Source organism: Mirounga angustirostris, unplaced genomic scaffold, assembly GCF_029215605.1.
Source record: "Mirounga angustirostris isolate CCGP_5_RB_7025 unplaced genomic scaffold, mMirAng1.0.hap1 SCAF_7, whole genome shotgun sequence".
In the NCBI taxonomy this organism is placed as follows: Eukaryota; Metazoa; Chordata; class Mammalia; order Carnivora; family Phocidae; genus Mirounga; species Mirounga angustirostris.
Genome location: NW_026991715.1, coordinates 63,296,433 through 63,319,439, shown reverse-complemented (window position 1 = coordinate 63,319,439; position 23,007 = coordinate 63,296,433). Strand labels below are relative to the sequence as shown.

The 23,007-nt window shown below is 36.9% G+C and overlaps 1 long non-coding RNA gene across 1 annotated transcript in view; it reads right to left on the bottom strand.

Moving 5' to 3' along the window:
• LOC135365257 (uncharacterized) overlaps nucleotides 1–22,755 on the bottom strand; it is a 29,482-nt gene extending 6,727 nt beyond the window's left edge. Inside the window, exons 1-2 of the long non-coding RNA XR_010412895.1 lie at nucleotides 22,708–22,755; nucleotides 11,295–11,419 (exon numbers count right to left, since the gene is read on the bottom strand). This is a non-coding gene — a long non-coding RNA (uncharacterized LOC135365257). The remainder of the gene's footprint in view (nucleotides 1–11,294; nucleotides 11,420–22,707) is intronic.
• Nucleotides 22,756–23,007: the final 252 nt, after the last annotated feature.

Genomic DNA, 23,007 nt, shown 5'->3' with positions numbered 1-23,007 from the left:
CCAATAATGTCTTTTATAGTTATCTCTTTTCCTGACCCAAAATCCAATCCAAGATCAAAACCTGTATTTTACTGTCATTTCTCCTTTGTCTCCTTTAACCCAGACTTCCAGTTCCTCAGCCCTTCTTTTTGTTTTTGACCTTTAGATTTTTAAAGAATGCATCTCAGTTTTTGTTAGACTGTCCTTTAATTTGGGTTTGTCTGATAGTTCCTGATTATTAGATGTGGGTTATGCATTTTTGCCAGGAAAACCAGTGAAGTGATTCTGCATCCTTCTCAGAAGATGGTAACAGTAGACACATGATGTCTGTTTGTCCCAGTATTGGTGATGCTAGCTTTGATCACTTGGTTAAGGTGATGTTTGCCAGTTTTCTTCACCATAAAGTTACTATTTTTCCCTTTATAATTAAGAATGATTAGAACAGGTGAGACACTTTGAGAGTATGTAAACATCCTGTTGTAAGATTTTAACCTACTAATTGTACTGTTCATTGAGGATTTTCCAATGCCATCATTCCTTCTCTACTTGGATGTCAGTTACCTATGGAAGAGGTTTCTTTGCTCCCATTGGTTTGTTTTTTCATTAACTTATTTATAACAGTGTGGATTTTCACTTTATCCAGTGAATTATAACTCATTTTATCATTATTTTGATGCTTAAATTGTCCCTGACCTCCTCAGGGGTAGCCTTCTCAAACTGGTCCCTTAGTCATTTTGACATTCCCCCAATACTCACCACATACTTCTTAACCTTGTGGCACAAAAGGGATTCTAGTTTAATTCTATAATTTCCCTTGCATAGCACTGGGATCAGCCAGTTTTCTAGGTTCTTCTTTATAAAATCAGCTTTATTGAGGAATCCTTTACCTACAATAAAGTTGACATTTTTAACTGTGTCCAGTGTGTGTATGCAGTTTTGTAACCAATGACATAATCAAGTAATTTTCATCATCTCAAAAATTTCCCTGTACCTCTTTGCTGCTGTTTCCCTCCTTTCCTCCTCAGCCCCTGGCAACAACTGATCTGTTTTCTATTACTACAGTTCTGCCATTTGTAAATGGCAATTTACAATTTTAGGTAAATGGTATCATGCACTACCCACTCTTTATGTCTGGCTTCCTTCACTCAGTGAAATGCTTTTGAGATTTACCCATGTTGGACATTTAATCTTGCTGAACTGTATCCCATTGTATGAATATATCACAATTGGTTGAAGATTATTATGAATAAAAATGCTATGGACATTCAAGTCATTATGTAGACAGAGGTTTTTATTCCTCTTGGGAAAATACATATGGTAAGCGTTTGCTTAACTTCCTAAGAAACTACCTAACTTTATTCATTTTTCACTCCCACCATTTTGCATCCCCACCAGTGATGTATGAGAGTTCCAGTTGCTCCCTGTGCTACACAACAATGGATACTGTCAATCTTTTTTAACTTTAGCTACTTTAACTCATGTAATGCATGAAAAAGGGTATCTTATTGTGGTTTTAATCTGCATTTTCCTAATGATTAATGATGTTGATATGCTTATTTTCCATTTGTATATCTTCTTTGGGGAAGTGTCTGTCCAAATCTTTTGTCCATTCCTTAATTGGGTTGTTTCTATTCTTGTTATTGAGATGAAAATATTCTTTATATATTCTGAGCGCAAATCCTTTATCAGACATGTGTCTTGAAAATATTGTCTCCCAGCCTGTGGCTTACTTGGCATTTACAAAACCGTAACTTCTGAAGAGCAGTTTTTATTTTGATGAAGTTCAATTTATTCATTTCATTTTGCAGTTCATGATTTTGTGACCTAAGACATTTTTGTGTTACTGTGGTCACAAAGGTTTCTCCTTTTTTTCTAGAAGTGTTGTATTTTCAGGTCCTCTGTTTAGGGTTATGATCAATTTCAAGTTAATATTTGTACCTGGTGTTAGTTTTTTCATTTGGGTTTTTTTTTTTTCCATTTGTATATCCAATTGTTCCAACACCATTTGTTAAAAAGATAATCATTTCTCCATTAAATTACCTTAGCAACTGTGATAAAAATCAATTAATGATATATGTATGTGTCTGTATCTGAACTCTATTTTGTTCATTAATCTCTATATCTATCATGAAACTAATACTGCACTGTCTTAATTACTTTAGCTTTCTAGTAATTCTGGATATAAGTACTACAAATCCTCCAGTTTTGCTCTTTTTAAAATTTTGTGGGGGTATACTACATCATTTCCATTTCCATATACATTTTAGAAAGAGCTTGTAAGCAAAGAAAGATGGTGAAGTTTTATTGGAATGCCTTGAGTTTATACATCAATTTGAGGAGAATTGATACTAAAATTGATACTAAAATTTCAAGATACATGAATCTTCTGATTCATGAATATGGCAAGCCTCTTCATTTATTTGTTTTTTTTAAATGTTTCTTCCTTACTGGGTTTTATTTTTCAGTGTTACAGGCTTATACATAATTTGTTAAATTTATCACTAAGTATTTTAAGGTTTGATGTCATTTACATGGTATTTTAAAATTTCAATTTCCAATTGTTTGTGACTTAGATATAAATATTAAATTGAATTTTTTAAAATTTATTTATTTATTTATTTATTTATTTATTTAGGTGCCACACCCAAGAAGTTGCATGCTCTACCAACTGAGCCAGCCAGGTGCCCCAAAACTAAATTGAATTTTATATATTGGCTTTGTATCCTTTGACCTTGCTAAACTCAAGTACATTATTTCAAGTAGCTTTTTAAAAATGATAGGTTCTTATTGTCTGTGAATAAAGACTTTTGTTTCTTTTTTGACTGTATATACACACAGATCATCTGTTTTTTGATTAATTTCACAAGAACCTGATGTAAAGTGGTGACAGTAGATACTCCAGCTTTGTTCCTGATCTTAGTGGAAAAGTATTCAGTCTTTCACAATTGAATATTATGTAGCTGAAGGTTTTTTGTAGATGCTTTTTGTTAGGTTAAGTAAATTCCTGTCTAATCTTAATTTGCTAAGAATGTTTTTTTTATCACGAATGAATGTTGAAATTTGTCAAATCCTTTTTCTGCACCTATTGAGACTGCACACACACACCACACACACACTTGTATGTAATAAATTAAATCAATTAATTTACTAATGTAAATACCAACCTTACATTCCTGGTTTAAAAATCTCTTAGAGAAAAGACTATCCAATGGAAAAAAGACAGTCTCTTCAACAAATGGTGTTTGGGAAAACTGGATAGCAACATGCAGAAGAATGAAACTGGACTAGGTTCTTACACACAAAAATAAATTCAAAATGAATGAAAGATGTAAATGTGAGGCAGGAAATCATCAAAATCCTAGAGGAGAACAAAGGCAGAAACCTCTTTGACCTCAGCGGTAGCAACGTCTTATTAGACACGTTGCCAGAGGCAAGGGAAACAAAAGCAAAAATGAACTATCAGGACTTCATCAAGATAAAAAGCTTCTGCACAGGGAAGGAAACAATCAATAAAACTAAAAGGCAGCCTACAGAATGGGAGAAGACATTTGCATATGACATATCTAAAAATGGGTTAGTATCCAAAATCTATAAAGAACTTATTAAACTCAACACCCAAAAAACAATCCGGTTAAGAAATGGGCAGAAGACATGAATAGACACTTTTCCAAAGACATCCAGATGGCTTACAGACACATGTAAAGATGCTCAACATCACTCATCATCAGGGAAATACAAATCAAAACGACAATGAGATACCATCTCACACCTGTCAGAATGGCTAAAATTAACAACACAAGAAACAACAGGTGTTGGCAAGGATGTGGAGAAGGGGAACCCTCTTGCACTGTTGGTGGGAATGCTAACTGGGGTAGCCACTCTGGAAAACAGTATGGAGATTCCTCAAAAATTAAAAATAGAACCTACCCTATGATCCAGCAATTGCACTACTAGGTATTTACCCAAAGAATACAAAAATACAGATTCAGTGGGATACATGCACCCTGATGTTTATAGCAGCATTATCAACAATAGCCAAACTATGGAGAGAGCCCAAATGTCCATCGACTGATGAATGGATAAAAAAGATATTACTCAGTTGTCATGAAGAATGAAATCTTGTCATTTGCAACAACGTGGATGGAACAAACTGAGGGTTGATGGAGGGAGGTGAATGGGGGATGGGTAGATGGGTGATGGGTCTTAGTAGGGTTCTTGTTTATGATGAGCACTGGGTGTTGTATGTAAGTGATGAATCACTGAATTCTACTCCAGAAACCAATATTGCAATATTTAAGTAAATTTTAAATTAAAAAATAATCTCTTAGTTATGATCTATTATCATTTTAAATATTTCAAATTCCATTTGCTAAAATGCTGTTAAGGGTTTGTTGTTGTTGCCATATTGTTTTTTAATATTCAAATGGATATTGGTTTATAGTTTTCTTTCCCTGTATTGTTTCTTGTCTGGTTTTAGATTTATTACAGTAATTCCAGCCTCAAAAAATGAGAAAATATTCTTTCCTCCTATTTTCTGGAAGATTTTGTGTAAAAACAGTAAAAATAGTATCATCTCTTCATTAATTGTCTAATAAAATTTATAGTGAAGAATTTGAGCCCAAGAATCTTTTGATGGGAAGGTTTTTAACTATGAATTCAATTTATTTATATATTATAGGACTATTTAGGTTGTCTGTTGTTTTTAAGTGAGCTCTGGTAGCTACTATATTTCAAGGAATTGGCTCATTTCCTCTAAGTTGTGACATTTATTGGTGTAATTTTCAGTTACTCCTTTTAATTAAATTCAATAGGATCTCTGATCAGGTCCTCTCTTTCATTCCTGATATTGGTACCTGTGTATCCATTTTATTATTTTTTCTTCTTCATCAATCTGGATATCAGCTTATCAACTTTATTGATGTTACTGACTTTTCAAAGAATCAGCTTTTTATAGTTTCTACTTTATTTATTCCATTCTTTATTATTTCTATCCTCCTGCTTAATTTACATTTAATTTACTCTTCTTTTCATAGTTTCTGGAAGTGAAATCTAGAGTCATTGATTTAAATTTTTTCTTTTCTACTAAGATTATGTAATCCTATAAATTTCTTTTTTTTTTTTTTTCTTTTGCGGGGGTGGGAAGAGAGGGAGGGGGAGAGAGAGAGAGAATCTTAAGCAGGCTCCATGCCCCAGCATGGAGCCCAAAGCGGAGCTCGATCTCACAACCCTGAAATCAGGACCTGAGCTGCGGGAAGACTGCTTCTCCTTCTCCCACACTCCCTGCTTGTGTTCCCTCTCTTGCTGTCTCTCTCTGTCAGATAAATAAATAAAATCTTAAAAAAAAAAAAAAAAAGTCAGACACTTAACCAACCAAGCCACCCAGGTGCCCCTCCTATAAATTTCTCTCTAAGTGCACATATTTGTTATGTTGGATTTTTATTATTGTTCAGTTATAAGTTCTTTCTGATTTTTGAGCCAACGTCTATATAGAAATGTGTTGTTTAATTTCCAAATATTTGGGGATTTTTTTCATACATCTTCCTACTAGCAATTTCTATTTAATTCCACTGTACTCAGAAAACATACTCTGCACCACTTAATCCTCTTAAATTTGTTGATTTGGTTTATAAATCAACATATGGTCTATTTTGATGAATGTTCCATCTGTACTGGAAAAGAATATGTGTTTTTCTTTTGTTGGGCGGAGTATCCATAAATGTCAGTTAGGTCAAATTCACTGATAGTTTTGCTCATTTTGCCTTACTCAATTATTCTTTTTGCTTTATCAAATTATTAAGAAAGAAATGTTGAAATTTCCAACTATAATTGGGATTTTCCTATTTGTTTTCAGTATTATCAGCTTTTAGTCCATGAAATTTTACATTCTTTCAACTGGTGCACATAAATTTAGGATTGTTATTCTTTCTTGATCCATTGACCTATTTATTATTATTATTTTTTAAAGATTTTATTTATTTATTTGACAGAGAAAGAGATAGCGAGAGCAGGAACACAAGCAGGGGGAGTGGGAGGGGGAGAAGCAGGCTTCCCGCCGAGGCGGGAGCCCGATGTGGGACTCGATCCCAGGGCCCTGGGATCATGACCTGAGCCGAAGGCAGACGCTTAACGACTGAGCCACCCAGGTGCCCTCGACCTATTTATTATTACAAAATGTCCCTATTTATCCTTGGTAATATTTCTTGTTCTGAACTCTATTTTGTCTAATACTAGTATAGCCATGCTGAGTTGTTAGGTTTTTGTTGTTGTTGTTTGCAGTCTTTTTTCCAACTTTTTACTTTTAAACTGTGTCTTTATTTATAAAGTAGAATTCTTTTAAATAGCATATCATTGGATCTTGCTTTTTTTATTCCAAAATAACAGTCCCTTCCATCTACTAGGGGGATGTGGGCTATTTTCATTTAACACAGCTATCAATATGATTAAGTTTTAATCTACCATCTTTGTTTTTGATATATATTTATCCCATAACCTCTTTGTTCCTTTTTTCCCTTCTTTTCTGTCTTCCTTTGTATTGAGTATTTTATGATATTATTTCTTTTGTTGACTGTCTTAGCTACAGTTTTTCACTGTGTTATTTTAGCAGTTTCTTTAAGCTTTATAGTATACATCTCTAACATATCAGTCTACCTTCCAATAATATATCAGTTTCTGTATATTGTGAGAAACTCATAATAGTATACTTCCATTTGTCCTTCTTCTCTTTTATGCTATTGTTGACCTATATTTCAATTCTATATATCATAAACCTTGCAAAACACTATTATTTTTGCTTTATATAGTCAACTGCCTTTTAACAAGATTAAAAATGAGAAGTAAACTATCTTTTTTTTAAATTTTATTTTATTATGTTACATTAGTCATCATACATTACGACATTAGTTTTTGATGTAGTGTTCCATGATTCATTGTTTGCATATAACACCCAGTGCTCCATTCAATACATGCCCTCCTTAATACCCAACACCGGGCTAACACATCCCCCCACCCCCTCCCCTCTAAAACCCTCAGTTTGTTTCTCAGAGTCCATAGTCTCTCATGGTTCGTCTCCCCCTCCAATTTCCCCCCCTTCATTTTTCCCTTCCTACTATCTTCTTTTTTTTTCTTAACGTATAATGTATTATTTGTTTCAGAGGTATGGGTCTGTGATTCATCAGTCTTACACAACTCACAGAGCTCACCATAGCACATACCCTCCCCAGTGTCCATCACCCAGCCACCCCACTCCTCCCACCCCCACCACTCCAGCAACCCTCAGTTTGTTTCCTGAGATTAAGAATTTCTCATATCAGTGAGATCATATGATACTTATCTTTCTCTGATTGACTTATTTTGCTTAGCAGAATACCCTCTAGTTCCATCCACGTCGTTGCAAATGGCAAGATTTCGTGTTTTTGATGGCTGCATAATATTCCATTGTGTGTGTGTATGAGTGTGTGTGTGTGTGTGTACCACATCTTCTTTATCCATTCATCTGTCGATGGACATCTTGACTCTTTCCATAGTTTGGCTATTGATGACATCGCTGCTATAAACATTGGGATGCAATGTACCCCTTCAGATCACTACATTTGTATCTTTGGGGTAAATACCCAGTAGTGCAATTGCTGGGTCTATTTTCAACTTTTTGAGGAACCTCCATACTGTTTTCCAGAGTGGCTGCACCAGCTTGCATTCCCACCAACAGTGTAGGAGGGTTCCCCTTTCTCCGCATCCCCGCCAACATCTGTCATTTCCTGGCTTGTTAATTTGAGCCATGCTGACTGGTGTGAGGTGGTATCTCATTGAGGTTTTGATTTGGATTTCCCTGATGCCAAGTGATGTTGAGCACTTTTTCATGTGTCTGTTGGCCATTTAGATGTCTTCTTTGGAAAAATGTCTGTTCACATCTTCTGCCCATTTCTTGATTGGATTAGTTGTTCTTTGGGTGTTGAGTTTGATAAGTTCTTTATAGATTTTGGATACTAGCCCTTTATCTGATATGTCATTTGCAAATATCTTCTCCCATTCTGTCGGTTGCCTTTTGGTTTTGTTGACTGTTTCCTTTGCTGTGCAAAAGCTTTTTATCTTGATGAAGTCCCCATAGTTCATTTTTGCCCTTGCTTCCCTTGCCTTTGGTGATGTTTCTAGGAAGAAGCTGCTGCGGCTGAGGTAAAAGAGGTTGCTACCTGTGTTCTCCTTTAGGATTTTGATGGACTCCTGTCTCACATTTAGGTCTTTCAACCATTTGGAGTCTATTTTTGTGTGGGGTGTAAGGAAATAGTCCAGTTTCATTATTCTGCATGTGGCTGTCCAATTTTCCCACACCATTTGTTGAAGAGACTGTCTTTTTTTCCATTGGACATTCTTTCCTGCTTTGTCAAAGATTAGTTGACCACAGAGTGGAGGGTCCATTTCTGGGCTCTCTATTCTGTTCCATTGATCTTTGTGTCTGTTTTTGTGCCAGTACCATACTGTCTTGATGATGACAGCTTTGTAACAGAGCTTAAAGTCCAGAATTGTGAAGCCATCAGCTTTGCTTTTCTTTTTGAACATTCCTCTGGCTATTCGGGGTCTTTTCTGGTTCCATACAAATTTTAGGATTATTTGTTCCATTTATTTGAAAAAAGTGGATGGTATTTTGATAGGGATTGAATTAGATGTGTAGATTGCTCTAGGTAGCATTGATATCTTCACAATATTTGTTCTTCCAATCCATGAGCATGGAATGTTTTTCCATTTCTTTGTGTCTTCCTCAATTTCTTTCATGAGTATTCTATAGTTTTCTGAGTACAGGTTCTTTGCCTCTTTGGTTAGATTTATTCCTAGGTCTTATGGTTTTGGGTGCAATTGTAAATGGGCTCGACTCCTTAATTTCTCTTTCTTCTGTCCTGTTGTCGGTGAATAGAAATTCCACTGATTTCTGTGCATTGATTTTATATCCTGCCACTTTACTGAACTCCTGTATGAGTTCTAGCAGTTTTGGGATGGAGTCTTTTGGGTTTTCCACATAAAATATCATATCATCTGCCAAGAGTGAGAGTTTGACGAGAAGTAAACTATCTTAAAACATACATATATAGTTACTATTTCTGCTGCTCTTTACTTCTTTGTGAAGATCCAAGTTTTCATCTGGCATCATTTTCTTTTTCCCTGAAAAAACTTCCTTTAACATATTTTATTAGACTAGGTCTACTTGCTATGAATTTTCTCAGATTTGTTTGGACTGAAAAGTATTTATTTTGCCTTCATTTTTGAAATATATTTTTAGGGGGTTTAGAATTCTAGGTTCAAATATTTTACGTTACTTTACAAATGCTGTCTAATTGTTTTCTTGCCTGTATGTTTTGTGACAAGAAGTTCTGTAACTCAATACAACAGCACTGGGTTTATTAGACTTGGTCATCATGTGTAGAATGGTGATGAAGAATAGTTCAGAGATGGATCCTGAATCCATATCTGAAGTAACTCTGTTAGTAAATATAGGAGTGATCAGAAATTGGCTTATGAGGCCAGGGGCGGTAGAGTGGTTGAGACATACAATGATTTCTTTCACCCGCAGTCTCAAGTCTTAAAAATTTTCTTTCTAAGGACAGGTCCTCTCATCTAGTAACTGAGTATAATCACCAGTGTATATGATAAGAATTAACTATACATGGTATCAAGAAAAAGAGCCTAATGATGCTTCTAATTGGTACTGCAGATTTATCCAAGAAAGGAGGAAGGCTAAAAATGTGGCTGTAAAAAAGTAAAGTGAATGATATCAATTTATGAAGATTATTTACGTATAATCATCCCCATGCATCCTTTGCGTCAGATTAATATTTTTGAAAATTCAATTGTTTGTTATCATCAACTCTTTTAATGACTGCTTATTATATCACTGTTTATATTCTAATATCTTATATCTAATACCTATATTAAAACAATATGGGAACAGAAATTTCCTGCCTTCAAACAAAAATATGGTGAATATCTACTAGATATTTACCCAAAGAAAATGAAAAACACTAATTTGAAAAGATATATGCACCCTGTGTTTACTGCAGCATTATTCATGACAGCCAAGATATGGAAGCAACCTACCCAATAGATGAACGGTTAAGATGTGAGATAATAATAATAATAATATTTCAGCCATAAAAAATAATGAGATCTTGCCATTTGCAATGACATGGATGGACCTAGAGGGTATTATGCTAAATGAAATAAGTCAGTCAGAGAAAGACAAATACCACATGATTTCACTTATATGTGGAAACTGAAAAACAAAATAAATGAATAAACAAATGAAAACAGAAACAGACATAAATAAAATAAAAAGAAAAAACTGGTAGTTGCCAGAGTGGGACTGGGGTTGGTGGGGGAGTGGGGTGGGAAATAAGGGGATGAGCAAAATAGGTGAAGGGAATTTAGAGGTACAAAATTCCAATTATAAAATAAACCACAGAGATGAAAAGTAAAGCATAGGGAATATACTCAATACTATTGTAATACCATTGTATGGTGACAGATTGTAATTATACTTATCCTGACGTGCACTGGGTAATGTATAGAATTGTTGAATCATTATGTTGTGTACCTGAAACTAATGTAACACTGTATATCTACTATATTTAAATGATAAAAATTTAAAAACAGATAAGGGAGGATTTTAAAATAAAGTTCTGCCTAAAATTCCCTAAAACACATGCAAAAAAAGAACATACAGTGAATATATAATGACCCTTCTTTGTTGATTTAAGATACCTTAAAATTTATAATGCCAGTAGCCATTCTCACTAAAGTAGTTCAAATCTAAATGGTTAAGGCAATGGTTCTCAGTGTTCATAAAATTACCAGGAGAATTTGTTTAAAATGCAGCTTCCCTGTCCCTCCCCATTCTGATTCAGTAATACAGAGTGAAGCCCAAGAGGAAGTGTCAACAGGAATCCTTCCAAAAATTTTTATGCAGCTGATCTGAAGAGCACAGTTGGAGAAACACTTGTTGGGTTTGAAATGACCAAAGGATACATGCAGAGATTCAAGGGATGCAAAGAAGTACTTCTCTAAAAAGAAGTCGAAAGCAGGATTTAGGAAAATATTTAAGTAAAGGTTAGTTTAGCATATTTTATTCAGAGAAGCATTTTAAATGACTGGATATATTTGTGATTAAACTATCAGACTCTCCACATACATAATTTCTGAGTTAGAAATCATTACCTCATTTTATGGCAAAATATGGCTGAGAGATATGAAGTAACTTGTCTAAGGTTAGGCAGCTAATAAATGGGAGAACTGGAATTCAGCCCCAGAGCTTCGTAATCCAAATCCCATACCTTTCTGCAGCCTTTGCCTACCCCTTCTCATGTTCCCTCAGTGCTGTTTCCAGAGTCAGCGAGCAGAAACTTCTGAGTTACCACCATAGGAGTAACTCCATATCTAGAAAGTCCAATATTTTTACCTTGGAAAACAAAATAAATAAAACCAAGAAAAACATGGCTGTTATTCTTTGAAGCTTGTAGGAAAGAAAGAAAACTTTACAGAACTGTCTAGAACATGCTGATTAATACTTCTCTCCCAGTAATCATGCTGTATTGTCACTTATTGTGTGACATATCTCTCTTTCCCACTAGAAACTGAGTTTCTCTAGTTCAAGGTATGTCTTATTTATCTCTGTAACTAGTCACCACTACCAGAATCACATTGACAAGCTGCCCTGTGGTAGATGCCAATAGCTTACAAGAAACTTGTCTATAAATTTCACTATTTATATTTACTAAGAGAGGTGGTTGAGGACATTATTACTCAGTACTCTCTATATGATACTCCATCAAATTTTTTTTTCAAATTGAAGTGTCAGGACAATTTCTTGCCTCAGAAATTGGTATGCTTTCTCCTTATGAACAATATGAGTCATATACCTTTAAAATTTATTTTTAGTATTGCTTTGGTTTCCAGGAAATCAAGAGCCAAATTTGTGGCTCAACTTTATAATTATGTATAGCCTGAATATTTCTGCTCTAAATTGCCATTGATCTTGGCTTATATTCTAATTTATGTTTTCCCATTTTTATTCCTTTTTTGCTATTTAAATTTATGTAATCTTGTAGGTTATCTCAAATATTTTGTGAAACAAATAAATTACAAATAAAATCCCAGTGCCTCGCTGTATTACTTAAGATCACACCAGCTTCACTAATAGATAACCCCTCAAATCTTAACACAACAGAGCTATATTTCTCACACCCATTAATTTCCTTGGCTAGTAGCCTTCCATATGGTTATTCAGGATCAGACTCTTTTCACTTTGTGGACCCTCCCTCCTCCAGGATCTTGTAAACATTCTGATTCAACCAGTATACGGGGATGAGACTGGAGAAAGGTACCTTCACATCCAATCATGTTTCATGGTCAAGAACTAGAGACTAGTCTCTACCTATGCCAAGTCTGGCAGAAAATCAAGATCCTAGGTTGGAAGCAGCTTTCTAGGATTCAGCTCTTTCCAAGGATAAAGAACACAAATTTTTGTTGATCACTTAACTAGCCCCGTTTCCTACTTAAAAGATGTTACAAGATACCCATTGGATGATTTAAAGGGATGCTTACACAGCTAGAACCTCCTTATTTGACAAAAAAAAAAAATAATAATCTCATTTGTATATACTTGTCTATGACCTTGTGATCGTATTATTTAATCAACATATATATAGTGCTTACATGGTAGTGCCTATGAGTTGAATTTCTTTCAGAACTCAAGTGTTTTGTATGACCTCAAACTGCCAATCGAAGTTTCTTGGTCATGGTTATGTAGGTCAACAGAAGGTATTTGTTAATGACCAGCTTCCAGTTGCTTAATGAAGAACTATGGCCGGTAGGCTGAGCATATGGCTGAGAGGGTTTGGACTACATGGACCATGAATACGGTTGTCAGCTTGGGGGTAGGAGCTGTACAAGTCATCCTGATCCCTTCTCATTCTGAAAAAAAGTGAAAACACACACACACACACACACACACAATGGGGTGGACGGCCTGAGGCTGATCAGCAAAATTAGGCAAAAAAAAAAAAACCACATCAAATTACAGCATGAGAAGGATTAAGAGTCCTTGAGTTTTAATCTCCAGCAAAGTTAATTCTCCAAAATGTCAGGCTTTTATATTTCAGGTCAGATTCTAAATATACAAAGATACAGCCTTGTCTAACTGTGTCATCAGGATCCTCAAAATTCCTTAATACTTCCGCAAACACAATCCTCTTCTCACATTAGGGTCTACTTCTTGTTAAAAATTATACTGGTTTAAAGGAAAAGACTATGAAAAATAGCCCATCTTAATTTAGTTCCTCCAATATTCCCTTAGAAACCCCAATTTTATCTGGGTTTATATCCACAGTTGTTGCTTTCAAATCTCTGCTCTCATCCCAGAAGGCATACTGTCAGGTTTCTCTTAGAGTTTTCTCCAGGTACAGCTGATAGAATATATTATCATGATTTCACTTACATTGTATATGGTTTCATAGTTCATACTTCACAAAGCACTTGCACATGTATTATTTCATTATATTCTTACAGTAATCCTATAACATAGGGAACTTGTTATTCCCCTCTTATATTATTACTATTGTTATTTCCCTCTTTTGGTGAGGAACTAGAATCTTAAGGAGATGAATTAGTTTGCCCAAATACACAGTAAGTTGTAGAATGACCATGTATCCCAGTTTTCCAAGGACAGTCTTGGTTTATGCCTCTTCTCCTGGTAAAAAGTATTAATAGCAACCTTTTTACCCTCAAAGTGTCCCAACTTGAAAAATAAATTATTGTCAGTGATGAATCCAGGACTAACATAGTTTCTCACATTCAAACATCAGTATCAAGTGGGTGACGGGCACAACACATCCTCCCTCCTTCTGGGTTACTAGAAATTTATGGAGCAAAATGTTTAGTCACATCAGAATGGAGAATTGGGATAAAGTAAGCAAATTGGGATAAAGAAAAGAAGGCTGGATCAGGAGGGGCAAGATGGAGGAGGAGTAGGAGACCTAAATTTTCATCTGGTCCCAGGAATTCAGCTAGATAGGGATCAAACCATTCTGAACACCAACGAACTCAACAGGAGATCAAAGAAAAGAAGAGCAGCAACTCTCTGAACAGAAAAGTGACCACTTTCTGGAAGGTAGGACGTGCACAGAAGTGAATCCAAAGCGATATTCGGGAAGATAGATGGCAGGGGAGGGGGGCCTCCGTAGGCCACTATGGGCAAGTGATAGAGCAGTGGAGCACAATATCGGAACTTTTAGAAGTCGGCTCTGCTGAGGGCCGTCGCTCCAGCAGCTAAGTGGGGGGGTGGAACCCTCGCTAGGACAGTGTGGTTTCAGGACCCTCGGGGTCACAGAAAGACCGGGGGTGCCTGAGAGCAGCAGAACTCCCAGGTATCGGAGCAGGGAAGCCGGCTGCAGAGACAGAGCCAAGGAGTGGGCTCTCAGCTTGGGGTTGCCATAAACCGTGATCCAGGGGACAGTTGGGCCACCGCTCCTCCAGCAGGGACCCAACAAGTGGCAGATCTGGGGAGACTCACCTTCCACTCCCGGGAGGAATGGTGCAGAAGCACACAGCAGGGATCTGTTGGGTTTGGAGACTCCACACGGGGTCAGGTGCCAGAGATAGAAATCCTCGGTCACAGGCCAGGTGAGCATGGGGTGCAGCCGGAGACCAGGGAGATGGGAGTGATTGACTGCTTTTCTCTGGGGGCGCACTGAGGAGTGGGGACTCAAGTTCTCAGCTCCTCTGGGGCAGAGATTGGGAGGCCGCCATTTTCACTCTCGTCCACCAAAGCTGTACAGAAAGCTTGCAGGGAACAAAAGCTCCTGAGAGCAAACCTGAGCAGATTGCTTACCCCACCCCGGCAAGGGCGGGGCAATTCCACCTCAGGCAAAGACATTTGAGAACCATGGCAACAGGCCCCTCCAACAGAAGATCAGCAAGAACAGCCAGCAAAGACCAAGTTTACCGATCAATGAGAATGGCAGGACTCCAGCGCTAGGGGAATACTGCACATAGAATTCATGTTTTTTTTTCCCCAAGATTCTTTAGTTTTTCAAAGTTAATTTTTTTAATTTTCTGTTTTTTTTAATTTTTCTTTTTCTCTTTTTCAACTAACATCTTATCAATCCCTTTTTTTAAAAATCCTTTTTATTTTTCATTTTTAGAGTCATATTCTATCCCTTCATAGTATTAATCTTATTTTTGGTATATATATACATATATATGTGTGTATATATATATATATATATGTTTTTCTCTCTTTAAAATTTTGGGATACAGTTTCTTCTAACACACCAAAATATACCCTAAATCCCTAGTGTATGGCTTTGTTCTAGTCTCCCACTTGATCACATTCTCTTTTTTTTTTAATCCTCCTCTTTCTTTTTTCAACCAACTTCTTATCTTATCAATTCCTTTCATAAAATCTTTTATAATTTTCATCTTTACAGTCATATTCCATCCCTTCATTGTATTTACCCTTATTTTTGTACATATGTAATATTTCTTTCTTTAAAATTTTGGGAGGAACTTTCTTCTAACAGAACAAAATACACCCAAAATCTAGTGTGTGGCACTGATTTATGTACCAGCCTGATCATATTTGATCATATTTTGGTTTTTTTGTTTGTTTGTTTGTTTTTTGTTTGTTTTAACTTTTTCTTTTTCTTTTTTTCTTTCTTTCCCTTTCTTTTCCCCCGGTCTCAGGTCTCTTCTGATTTGTTTAGTGTATATTTTTCTGGGGCCTTTGTTACCCTGTTAGCATTTTGTTCTCTCGTTCATCTGTTCTCCTCTGGACAAAATGACAAGACAGAAAAAAATCACCTCAAAAAAAAAGAACAAGAGGCAGTACCGACTACCAGGGACCTAATCAATATGGACATTAGTAAGATGATGGAACTAGAGTTCAGAATGACAATTATAAAGATACTAGCTGGGCTTGAAAATAGCATGGAAGAGATTAGAGAAACCCTTTCTGGAGAAATAAAAGAACTAAAATCTAACCAAGTCAAAATCAAAAAGGCTATTAATGAGGTGCAATCAAAAATGGAGGCTCTAACTGCTATGATAAATGAGGCAGAGGAGAGAATTAGTGATACAGAAGACCAAATGATGGAGAATAAAGAAGCTGAGAAAAAGAGAGATAAACAACTATTGGATCACAAGGGCAGAACTCAAGAGATAAGTGATACCACAAGATGAAACGACATTAGAATAATTGGGATCCCAGAAGAAAAAGAAAGACAGAGAGGGGCAGAAGGTATATTGGAGAAAATTATAGCAGAGAACTTCCCTAATTTGGGGAAGGAAACAGGCATCAAAATCCAGGAGGCACAGAGAACCCCCCTCAAAATCAATAAAAACAGGTCAACACCCCAACATCTAATAGTAAAACTTACCAGTCTCAGAGACAAAGAGAAAATCCTGAAAGCAGCTTGGGACAAGAGGTCTGTAACCTACAATGGTAGAAACATTAGATTGGCAACAGACCTATCCACAGAGACCTGGCAGGCCAGAAAGGACTGGCATGATATATACAGAGCACTAAATGAGAAAAATATGCAGCCAAGAATACTATATCCAGGTAGGCTGTCACTGAAAATACAAGGAGAGATAAAAAGCTTCCAGGACAAACAAAAACTAAAGGAATTTGCAAACACAAAACCAGCCCTACAGAAAATATTGAAAGGGGTCCTCAAAGCAAGGAGAGAACCTAAAAGTAATACAGACCAGAAAGGAACAGAGACAATATACAGCAACAGTAACCTTACGGACAATACAATGGCACTAAAATCCTATCTTTCAATAGTTACCCTGAATGTGAATGGGCTAAATGCCCCAATCAAAAGACACAGGGTATCAAATTGGATAAAAAAACAAGACCCATCAATATGCTGTCTGCAAGAGACTCATTTTAGACCCAGAAACACCTCCAGATTGAAAGTGAGGGGGTGGAAAACCATTTACCATGCTAATGGACACCAAAAGAAAGCTGGGGTGGCAATCCTTATATCAGACAAATTAGATTTTAAACCAAAGACTATAATAAGAGATGAGGAAGGGCACGGTATCATACTTGAAGGGTCTATCCAACAAGAAGATCTAACAACTGTAAATATCTATGTCCCTAACATGGGAGCAGCCAATTATATAAGCCAATTTATAACAAAATCAAGGAAACACATCAACAACAATACAATAATAGTGGGGGACTTTAACACCCCCCTCACTGAAATGGACAGATCATCTAAGCAAAAGACCAACAAGGAAATAAAAAGTTTAAATGACATACTGGACCACATGGACTTCACAGATATATTCAGAACATTCCATCACAAAGCAACAGAATACACATTCTTCTCTAGTGCCCAAAGAACATTCTCCAGAAAAGATCACATCTTAGGTCACAAATCAGGTCTCAACCAGTACTAAAAGTTTCGGATCATTCCTTGCATATTTTTGGACCACAACGCTTTGAAACTAGAACTCAATCACAAGAGGAAGGTCGGAAAGAACTCAAATACATGGAGGCTAAAGAGCATCCTACTAAAGAATGAATGGGTCAACCAGGAAATTAAAGAAGAATTTTTAAAAATTCATGGAAACTAATGAAAATGAAAACAGAACTGTTCAAAATCTTTGGGATGCAGCAAAGGCAGTCCTAAGAGGAAAGTATATAGCAATACAAGCCTTTCTCAAGAAACATGAAAGGTATCAAATACACAACCTAACTCTACACCTAAAGGAGCTAGAGAAAAAACAGCAAATAAAGCCTAAACCCAGCAGGAGAAGAGAAATAATAAAGATCAGAGCAGAAATCAATGAAATAGAAACCAAAAGAACAAGAGAACAGATCAACAAAACTAGGAGCTGGTTCTTTGAAAGAACTAACAAGATTTATAAACCCCTGGCCAGACTTATCAAAAACAGAAGAGAAATGACCCAAATAAATAAATCATGAATGAAAGAGGAGAGATCACAACCAACACCAAAGAAATACAATTATAAGAACATATTATGAGCAATAAAATGCCAGCAAATTAGATAATCCGGAAGAAATGGATGCATTCCTAGAGATGTATCAACTACCAAAACTGAACCAGGAAGAAATAGAAAACCTGAACAGACCTATAACCACTAAGGAAATTGAAGCAGTCATCAAAAATCTCCCAACAAACAAGAGCCCAGGGCCAGATGGCTTCCCAGGGGAATTCTACCACACATTTGAAGAATTAATACCTATTCTTCTGAAACTGTTCCAAAAACTAGAAATGGAAGGAAAACTTCCAAACTCGTTTTATGAGGCCACCATTACCTTGATCCCAAAACTAGACAAAGACCCCATCAAAAAGGAGACTTACAGACCAATATCCTTGATGAACATGGATGCAAAAATTCTCACCAAAATACTAGCCAATAGGATCCAACAGTACATTAAAAGGATTATTCACCACGACCAAGTGGGATTTATCCCTGGGCTGCAAAGTTGGTTCAACAACTGCAAATCAACCAATGTGATACAATACATTAATAAAAGAAAGAACAAAAACCATATGATCCCCTCAATAGATGCAGAAAAAGCATTTGACAAAGTACAGCATCCTTTCTTGATCAAAACTCTTCAGGGTATAGGGATAGAGGGTACATAACTCAATATCATAAAAGCCATCTATGAAAAACCCACAGCGAATATCATTCTCAATGGGGAAAAACTGAGAGCTTTTCCCCTAAGGTCAGGAACACAGCAGGTATGTCCACTATCGCCACTGCTATTCAACATAGTATTAAGTCCTAGCCACAGCAGTCAGACAACAAAAAGAAATAAAAGGCATCTGAATCAGCAAAGAAGTCAAACTCTCACTCTTTGCAGATGATATGATACTTTATGTGGAAAACCCAAAAGACTGCACCCCAAAACTGCTAGAACTCATACAGGAATTCAGTAAAGTGGCAGGATATAAAATCAATGCACAGAAATCAGTGGCATTCCTATACACCAACAACAAGACAGAAGAAAGAGAAATTAAGGAGTCGAGCCCATTTACAATTGCACCCAAAACCATAAGATACCTAGGAATAAATCTAACCAAAGAGGCAAAGAATCTGTACTCAGAAAACTATAGAATACTCATGAAAGAAATTGAGGAAGACACAAAGAAATTGAGGAAGACACAACGTTCCATGCTCATGGATTAGAAGAACAAATATTGTAAAAATGTCAATGCTACCTAGAGCAATCTACACATTTAATGCAATCCCTATCAAAATACCATCCACTTTTTTCAAAGAAATGGAACAAATAATCCTAAAATTTGTATGGAACCAGAAAAGACCCCAAACATCCAAAGGAATGTTGAAAAAGAAGACCAAAACTGGTGACATCACAATTCTGGACTTCAAGCTCTGTTACAAACCTGTAATCATCAAGACAGTATGGTACTGGCACAAAAACAGACACATAGATCAATGGAACAGAATAGAGAGCCCAGAAATGGACCCTCCACTCTATGGTCAACTAATCATTGACAAAGCAGGAAAGAATGTCCAATGGAAAAAAGACAATCTCTTCAACAAATGGTGTTGGGAAAACTGGACAGCCACATGCAGAAGAATGAAACTGGACCATTTCCTTACACCACACACAAAAATAGGCTCCAAATGGTTGAAAGACCTCAATGTGAGACAGCAGTCCATCAAAATCCTAGAGGAGAATACAGGCAGCAACCTCTTCGACCTCAGCAGCTTCTTCCTAGAAACATCGCCAAAGACAAGGGAAGCAAGGGCAAAAATGAACTATGGGGACTTCATCAAGATAAAAAGCTTTTGCACAGCAAAGGAAACAGTCAACAAAACCAAAAGGCAACCGACAGAATGGGAGAAGATATTTGCAAATGACATATCAGATAAAGGGCTAGTACCCAAAATCTATAAAGAACTTATCAAACTCAACACCCGAAGAACAAATGATCCAGTCAAGAAATGGGCAGAAGACGTGAACAGACATTTTTCCAAAGAAGACATCTAAATGGCCAACAGACACATGAAAAAGTGCTCAACATCGCTTGGCATCAGGGACATCCAAATCAAAACCTCAATGAGATACCACCTCAACACCAGTCAGCATGGCTCAAATTAACAAGTCAGGAAACAACAGATGTTGGCGGGGATGTGGAGAAAGGGGAACCCTCCTACACTGTTGGTGGGAATGCAAGCTGGTGCAGCCACTCTGGAAAACAGTATGGAGGTTCCTCAAAAAGTTGAAAATAGAGCTACAGTACAACCCACCAATTGCACTACTGTGTATTTAACCCAAAGATACAAATGTGGGGACCCGAAGGGGTACGTGTACCCCAATGTTTATAGCAGCAATGTCCAAAATAGCCAAACTATGGAAAGAGCCAAGATGTCCATCGACAGATGAATGGATAAAGAAGATTTGGTATGGGGCACCTGGGTGGCTCAGTCAGTTAAGCGGCTGCCTTCGGCTCAGGTCGTGATCCCAGGGTCCTGGGATCGAGCCCCACATCGGGCTCCCTGCTCGGCGGAGAGCCTGCTTCTCCCTCTGCCTGTCACTCTGCCTATCTGTGCTCTCTCTCTACGCGTCTGTCAAATAAACAAATAAAATCTTTAAAAAAAAAAAAAAAAAAAAAAAGAAGATTTGGTATATATATATATATATATATATATATACACATATATATATATATACACACACACACACACACACACAATGGAATATTATGCAGCCTTCAAAAGGAATGAAATCTTGCCATTTGCAACGACGTGGATGAAACTGGAGGGTATTATGCTGAGTGAAATTAGTCAATCAGAGAAAGACATGTATCATATGATCTCACTGATATGAGGAATTCTTAATCTCAGGAAACAAACTGAGGGTTGCTGGAGTGGTGGAGGGTGGGATGGATGGGTGGCTGGGTGATAGACATTGTGGAGGGTATGTGCTATGGTGAATGCTGTAAATTGTGTAAGACTGTTGAATCACAGACCTGTACCTCTGAAACAAATAATACATTGTATGTTAAAAAATAATAAGAAGAAGATAGCAGGAGGGAAAAATGAAGGGGGGAAATTGGAGGGGAAGAAAAACCATGAGAGACTATGGACTCTGAGAAACAAACTGAGGGTTCTAGAAGGGAGGGAGGTGGGGGGATGGGTTAGCCTGGTGATGGGTATTAAAGAGGGCACGTAACGAATGGAGCACGGGTGTTATATGCAAACAATGAATCATGGATCACTACATCAGAAACTAATGATGTAATGTACAGTGATTAACATAACATAATTAAATTTAAAAAATAAATAAAGAAAAGAAAAGAAGGCTGTCCTTTCTTTAACCTCAAGGTAAGCACTGACATTTATCCTCAGTTTGGAAATCATGTCAATTCAATTTACAGCTAAATTGAAAGAAAGTCCAGAGATTTTCCCCAGGCTCATGAATCCATTGCTATTATTCTACCCAGGCCTTTTTCCACAGAACTATGCAAGTACCAGTCTCACACTATTTCTATCATCTATTGAGAAGATCCATTAGTGACACAATTTCCTTATTGTTCCCTATAACGTTGTATAAGTCCAGAGCATGGCATATTTTTCTTCCCCAAATAGTCAGAGTAGACAATTTAATGCCAATTAATAACCAAGTCATTTACTGCCGTATGTGAAAAAGAACGTAGCTAACCATCTGAGATTAAATATCAGAACCAGACTGTAGTGATCTGGAAGCTGAACCCAGGCAGGGGCAAGGCAAATAGAAGGAATGTGCTCTACCTTACCACATGTTTTCCTTTCTTTTCTTTATGTTTGCCACTGGTTAAATGTCCTAGAGTTCAATTTCTCTATCTGTGCACCCCATGAAGTGGTGGACGGTGAAGTAGGTGGGGATGGGGCGGGGGGAGGTGACAGGGTGGAGAGGGGGAGGGGAGACTATCTTAAACAATTGGCAAGAAAAAGCCACTTCACGTAGCCAGAATAGATTTTTGTCTGAAGGAAATGGCAGTGCTTGGGCTTTTTTTTTTTTATGAAAAGTACCTTTGTTCCAATAGTTTTTCAAGAACAAAAATGTATCTTTACACTTTTGTCATTATATTTATGAACTGTAAATCCTCATTTTATGGAAACACTGCAGGATTTCAAACTCCTAAATCAACCTGGTAAATCTCCAACCTCAGGAGTTCAATTCAAGGAGAACCCCTTCAAAGATACTGACATTTTATAGGGAACTTCAGGAAAAACAAACAATGAGAGTTTTCAATGTACATTTTTTTGTAACCCTAAAGGCTTGTCATGGGAGACAGCGAACATGTAAAGAGAATAAAGCCCGCTGCTGAGATTGCATTTTCTGAGCCCCAGGTCAGTATGACTTAAACAATAACAGTAAGATGGTCTCTTGGGAAATTTGGTCTGGGGCCCCTAACAAACCACCATTGTTTCCTTAAAGGAACATTTTACTTTTATATCAGGGTATCATGATGTTGGATATACAAGTAAACTTTTGAAAGGGAGAAAAATGACTCTTTAGAAAACCCATCTGCAATTGCAAAGCACTTTATAAATATTGTAGGCTTGAGGCTTCACCTTCTCTCTTACAATATTTCCCATTATTTGCTAGACACAGTCTTGTTATGTGTTGTATCTCGGTGAACTGTATGCCAACTTCTACTAATGACGCCACTTCAATACACCCAGCTTTACCAATGTTTAGCCAGCTGGTAGTCCACATCAGCCAATCCAAATATTTCATTGTTGGATGAAATAGTTTCACAGGCAACCACAGTTGTTAGGCATGTGAATTTTATTAAGGCTTATTCCATAGACTAGGACAAAACAGAACACAGAGCAGTTCACTCCGAGTTGCTGAGTGAGACTCATTGCAAACAATTTCCACCCATTCACTGAACAATGTCCAAAAAATTATGATCTTCATGGAATTGTGAGTTGTGGAAGTATGTGAAAGTGCTTAGGGTCCTGAAAGCCAATAGAAACCATGTCTCT